The 6860-nt window shown below is 43.8% G+C and overlaps 1 non-coding gene across 1 annotated transcript; it reads right to left on the bottom strand.

Moving 5' to 3' along the window:
- Window positions 1-5852: 5852 nt before the first annotated feature.
- Window positions 5853-5960, bottom strand: LOC116477630 (U6 spliceosomal RNA). The gene has a single exon (XR_004250573.1). It is a non-coding gene; the product is annotated as a U6 spliceosomal RNA (small nuclear RNA).
- Window positions 5961-6860: the final 900 nt, after the last annotated feature.

Here is a 6860-nt window from a genome sequence, read left to right on the forward strand (position 1 = left end):
GAGTTATTCATCAACCACATTGTCTTAATTTTTTTTTTTTTTTTTTTTTTTTTTTTTTTTTTTTTTTTTTTTTTTTTTTTTTTTTTGAGACGGAGTCTCGCTGTGTCACCCAGGCTGGAGTTCAGTGGCGCAATCTCGGCTCACTGCAAGCTCCGCCTCCCGTGTTCACGCCATTCTTCTGCCTCAGCCTCTCCGAGTAGCTGGGACTACAGGCGCCTGCCACCATGCCTGGCTAATTTTTTGTATTTTTTAGTAGAGACGGGGTTTCACTGTGGTCTCGATCTCCTGACCTCGTGATCCGCCCGCCTCGGCCTCCGAAAGTGCTGGGATTACAAGCGTGAGCCACCGCGCCTGGCCTTTTTTTTTTTTTCGAGGTGGGATTTCCCTCTTGTCACCTATGCTGGAGTGCAATGGCACAGTCTCGGCTCACTGCAACCTCCACCTCCCGGGTTCAAGCGATTCTCCTGCCTCAGCCTCCCAAGTAGCTGGGATTACAGGTGCCTGCCACCATGCCTGGCTAATTTTTGTATTTTTAGTAGAGACAGGGTTTCACCATGTTGGCCAGACTGGTCTCGAACTCCTGACCTCATGATCTGCCCACCTCGGCCTCCCAAAGTGCTGGGATTACAGGCATGAGCCACCTCGCCCGGCCCCCAAAATTTTTTTTTAGAGACAGAGTCTTTCCCTGTCGCCCAGGCTGGAGTGCAGTGGTGTGATCATAGCTGACTATAATCTCCAGTTCCTGGGCTCATGTGACCCTCCTGCCTCAGTCTCTGAGCAGCTGGAACTACAGGCATGCACCACCATGCCTGGCTAATTTTGTTGTTGTTGTTGTAGATACAAGGTCTTGCTATGTTACTTGGGCCAGTCTTGAACTCCTGGCCTCAAATGATCCTCCTCCCTTGGCCTCCCAAAGCACTGGGATTACAGGCATGAGCCACCACATCTGGCCAATTATATTGTTTTTCTGGTTTTGAAATAATTCAGTTTGCTTTTATCCTTAATTTTTTCCTTTTGCTTTCTTTAGATTTTGCCTTACTGTGACATTTTCCCCTTTTAATTTCCTGCATTGTCTACTTTGTTAATGAACTTTTATTCTCACTAAGCAATAATAGTGTTTACAGCCATGCATTTTCTCGTGAATACTACTTTGGCTGCATTTCATAAGTAGTGTTTCATGAGTTATTTTTAAAATAGTCTATAGTTCCGTTTTTAAGCTTTGTACTGAAGTATGATACACATACAGAAAAGCAAACATATCAAAATATGTTCAGTTTGGTGAATATTCACAAATTCAACACCCAGATTGAGAAACAGAACATTACCAGTACCAATGATATAATTTGCAGGGCCTAGTGCAAAATGAAAATGCTCAGCCCTTTGTTCAAATATTATTAACAACTTTGGGTAGGGCGCAGTGGCTCATGCTTGTAATCCCAGAACTTTGGGAGGCCAAGGCGGGTGGATCACCTGAGGTCAGGAGTTCGAGACCAGCCTGGCCAACATGGTGAAACCCCATCTCTACTAAAAATGCAAAAATTAGCCGGGCATGGTGGCACATGCCTGTAATCCCAGCTACTCGGGAGGCTGAGGCAAGAGAATCGCTTGAACCCGGGAGGCAGAGGTTGCAGTGAGCCAAGATCGTGCCATTGCACTCCAGCCTGGGCAACAGAGTGAGACTCCATCTCAAAAAAAATAATAATAATAATTTTGAAATGGTGACAGCAGAGTGTTAGCCAAACGCTGAGCCTAAGTGCAGGGCCTTGTGAGCATGCTCATGAAGCTGGTTGGCCCTGGCAACTCACCGTTGGGCTTCCTTCTACTCCCTAACTCGGCCTCCCTACCAAGTGTAACCACTACCTGACTTCAAATGGCTGAGAATTGTTAGTCTGTACCCTTGTGCCTAGTTTCTTTTGCTTAGCATTATGTTTGTGAGGATCATTCATACTTCTATGTGTAATTGAAGAGCATACATTCTCATTGTTATATAGTTTAAAATAGTCCGGCCAGTTGCAGTGGCTCACCTCTGTAATCCCAGCACTTTGGGAGGCTGAGGCGAGCAGACTGCTTAAGGTCAGGAGTTTGAGAGCAGCCTGGCCAACATGATGAAACCCCATCTCTACTAAAAATACAAAACTTAACCTGGCATGATGGCACACACCTGTAGTCTCAGCTAGTTGGGAGGCTGAGACACAAGAATTGCTTGAGCCCAGGAGGCGGAGGGTGCAGTGAGCTGAGATCACACCATTGCACGCCACCCTGGGCGACAGGGCAAGACTCCATCTCAAAAAAAAAAAAAAAAAGTCTGTAATTCAGTTTTGGTTTGTCACTGATTAAAGAGTTGTTTAGAACTTAAAAATTTCTCTAAGAGGTTGACTTCATCAGGCAAAGGACCAGCTTCCTAGTTTCAGGGGTGGAGCTAGAAACAGATTGGTTTTCTTTGAATGAGTGGGTCTTTACTCATAGAGTAACAGTATGGGTAAGAAACTAGCAAGCTTTATTTTCTCCTCCTGGTCTTCTGATACTCAATGAGGAAGAGAAGAGCCAGTGAGGGTAGTTAAGGATAACAGGTTTTTCCTCTCCAGGCAAAGTATAATAGCACACACTGTGGACATAGGGGCTGAAGTTGTTTTGTCACCTGTGAGTTCTCAAGGAAACTGGGAAGAAATTGGCTGCTTCTTTATCAAGTCAAGGGAGGCACAGCACTTCTTTCATGGATCTGAACAGGGGCAAGGTCCTTGTGAATGTCCACTACCTCACTGTCCTGGAGAAGTGGCCAGTGGGTCCTTTCTGTTTATGGGTACAGCTGGCTGGAGTCCTGACATTGAGAATAGTTGGATATTCAGAGGATAAAGATAAGTAACCCAAAAAAGAAGTCCACCCATCCTTAAAGAAAACATTGCTACAGAGTGAGACTCCATCTAAAAAAAAAAAAAAAAAAAAAAGTTGCTAAAAATCAATCCTACTTTTCCACTTCAAACCTATCATTGGGGCCTAAATTCAAACTACTTTATTATAATCAACTTATATGAGCCTTATATTTAAGAACTTCAGTTCAAATTTGATGACCAAAGATAGAAAATCTTTTTCAAAGTGTTGTTTGCTCGAGGTGGAAGGCTTGTCATTTTGTTTGTTTCTTTAAAACAAATAATAATTTTGTTTACTCAAAAACAGATCAGGCCAGGTGCAGTGGCTTATGCCGGTAATCCCAACACTTTGGAAGGCTAAGGTGGGAGGATCATTTGGGCCCAGGAGTTCGAGACCAGCCTGAGCAACATGGTGAGACCTTGTCTCTAAAAAAATTTTAAAAATTAGCCTGGCATGGTGGCATGAACCTGTGGTCCAGCTATTCAGGAGGCTAGGGGAAGATCACTTAAGCCCAGGAGGTGGAGGCTGCAGTGAGCCAGGTTGGTGCCACTGCACTTCAGCCTGGGTGACAGAGTGAGACCCTGTGTCAAAAAAATAAAAATAAAAAATAAAGTAGATCATAAAAAGCTTATAACACAGAATTCAAAAGGCATAAAAAAGAATACAGTGAAAAGTAAGTCTCCCTCTCACTCCTAGCTCCCACCTATTCCCCAGAGGCAACCCCAGGTTTCTTGTATATCCTATCAGAAATAATCTATGTAAATATACGTAATCTTTCAAATGTTTTTATAAGAAAGTACAGCATATTATGCATACTGTTCTGCTCCCTTATTTTTCACTTAATATTTATTGGAGATTGTTTCATATTAATGCATATAGAACTCCCTCATTTCTTTTTTTTTTTTTTTTTTTTTGTTGCTCTGTCACCCAGACTGGAGTGCAGTGGTGCAATCTCGGCTCACTGCAAACTCTGCCTCCCAGGTTCACGCCATTCTCCTGCCTCAGCCTCCCAAGTAGCTGGGACTACAGGCACCCAACACCACGCCCAACTAATTTTTTGTATTTTTAGTAGAGACGGGGTTTCACCATGTTAGCCAGGATGGAAACTGCCTCATTCTTTTGAAAGGCTGCATAATATTCATAGTTTAGATGATGAGCCATACTTTTTTTAAAAAGATTTTTCTTCTTTTAACAGCTTTTTTAAAGGTAAATTTACATACCATAAAATTCACCTACTTTAAGTATACAGTTCAGTGATTTTTAGTGAATTCATAGAGTTATGCAGCCATCACCACAATCAAGTTTTAGAACACTGCTCTCACCCCAGTTTTCTTCTTCCCATAATTTATCTTTCAATCATTTAGTCAAACTGTTTTTCCTTTCCAGTAGTTCGTTTTAACCTTTCCTGAGGTTGTGATTCTTTGTTTTGTAAACTGGGTAGGTTTTGGAGTGGTAGAGATGTGTCAGGAGAGCACCTCAAACCTCATACAGGGCTGGTCTTCTCTATTAAACAGTAACTATCGTTCTTTTCATTCAGTTGAAAAAATTGGTCTGAATTTACAGATTGAGGTACAGCAGATCCTGAACATTCTGCCAGGGAGCTGCTTGCTCTCCCTCCTTCTTTCACTCTGCATACTATGATAATCAAAATAAGTAGAGTTTTAAAGATGATAGACAGGTTGGAGAAGATGGACGAGCATCCATCTGCTCTCTCCTTCCAGAAGATGGCTGATTGTGATAAGCATTAGCTAAGTTACAATGGCTACAGACTACCCTGGGAGAAGTGAGAAGCAGAGTCAAGTGACCTCCTCAAATTTGCTAGCACCCCATCTTGGACAGGCACTTACCCTTCATTTAGCAGATTATCCCCAAGGCTAATGAGGGAGTATGTGTGACTCCTTCTACCATAGCCCATGGCCAGCGTACATACCTGCAATGGAACAGAGGGCACCAGGAGACATACCTGCAGGAGAATAGGTGGTAGCAGTGCCATCACATGGTCTAGAATGTAAAGGTATGTTAAGATCGTCCATTGCTGTGGTTTTTGCATTTCTTTTAATGGGCTCTCAATTCTACTCACTATTTTTTTGCCTCAGATATAAGGTTGTCCATAGTTAGTACTCCAGAACAGGAAATATCACACTAAAATATACAGGGTAGGTAAACATTATTTTCTCTGATATTGTTCTTCCAAAATTAGGACATTTTTTGTTTTTCTCAGGCCTTTTTTTCTCCTCAGTTCTAATATCAGAGTTATGTACCTACCTGTTAGGGACGTAACTATAGCTGCATGGTGGTGCGTACCTATAGTTATTCCCTACTGTTAATCTACAGCCTTATTTATGTTTTATTTTCTTCTTTCTTTTTTTTTTTTTTTTGAGACGGAGTCTCGCTCTGTCACCCAGGCTGGAGTGCGGTGGCGCGATCTCGGCTCACTGCAAGCTCCGCCTCCCGGGTTCATGCCATTCTCCTGCCTCAGCCTCTCCAAGTAGCTGGGACTACAGGCACCTGCCACCACACCCGGCTAATTTTTTTGTATTTTTAGTAGAGACGGAGTTTCACTGTGGTCTCGATCTCCTGACCTCGTGATCCGCCCGCCTCGGCCTCCCAAAGTGCTGGGATTACAAGCGTGAGCCACCGCGCCCGGCCGGATATTTTCTTCTCTTTTTATTTATTTATTTATTTGAGATGGAGTCTCACATTGTTGCCTAGGCTGGACTGCAGTGACATGATCTGGGCTCCCTGCAACCTCCGCCTCCCAGGTTCAAGTGATTCTCCTGCCTCAGCCTCCGGAGTAGCTGGAATTATAGGCACCCGCCACCATGCCCGGCTAATTTTTTATATTTTTAGTAGAGACAGGGTTTCACCATGTTGACCAGGCTGGTCTCGAACTCCTAACCTCGTGATCCACCCGTCTCAGCCTCCCCAAGTGCTGGGATTACAGGCGTGAGCCACTGTGCCTGGCCCCTTTATTTTTATTTTTTAAAAGTATGGAAGACTTCATGAATTTGTATGTCATCCTTGCACAGGGGCCATGCTAATCTTCTTTATATCATTCCAATTTTTACTATATGTGCTGCTGAAGTGAGCACAAATTTTTACCTTCCAAATGAGTAATTCTCCAATCAAAATTTAAGTAGATGAATCCTGTTCTCTTCTATCTCAACAGGAAAGAGAGGAGAACAGATTGCATGATCAAAACAGGGCCCTAGGGGAGAATGGAGGAAGGGCTTACATGCTTTCCCTGGTCCTGGCTCCTAGCAGTTGTATGAGACACACCCAGGTTGTTCAGGGGAAGAATGTATCTGCACAAGGAAGTCACTGCCTGGTCAACTCGAGTTCTCCCTGAGGTGGTGCTGGGAAGGACTCTTGTGACTCAACTTGCAGAGAGGAGATGACTGTCTAGCCAACACATCTATGTGCTCAGAAATTTAAACTTAGGGGCCAGAAAGAAGAGGAGCCAAGGGAAATCTCTGTAGAAGGTTGAAATGTCAATGGGCCATTGGATACAGATGCACTTGCTAGAGCTGCCATGTGAAGGGAGGCCTCAGGGTGTCTTTCCATGAACTCATCTCTGAGAAGAGCCTGACCACTGATTCCCAGGGGCCTGCATGTCTGTGATGTGATTTTCTGAAGATTCCCTTTCTTTTGAAGGAGATCAAACTCTAACACTTGTGAATGTATGGGGGCATGGAGAGACAGAACAGAGACTGGATTTCCCCTTCAGAAGGCCTTCCTTGTCCCTGGGCCAGCCTGGGCTAGGCCAGCGACCCTGAACTCTCAAGGCTAGGATGCCTGTGCCTTAGTTTCCTATTGCTGTTGTAAAAATTACCACAAATTTGTGGTTTAAAACAACAAAAAATTATTACAGTTCTGGAGGTCCAAAATCAGAAATGAGTTGCACTGGATTAAAGTCAAGGTGTTAGTTGAGCATAGGAGCACACCCCTGTAGTCTCAGCTACTTGGGAAGCTGAGGCAGGAGGATCGCTGGA

Source organism: Hylobates moloch, unplaced genomic scaffold, assembly GCF_009828535.3.
Source record: "Hylobates moloch isolate HMO894 unplaced genomic scaffold, HMol_V3 SCAFFOLD_11, whole genome shotgun sequence".
In the NCBI taxonomy this organism is placed as follows: domain Eukaryota; kingdom Metazoa; phylum Chordata; class Mammalia; order Primates; family Hylobatidae; genus Hylobates; species Hylobates moloch.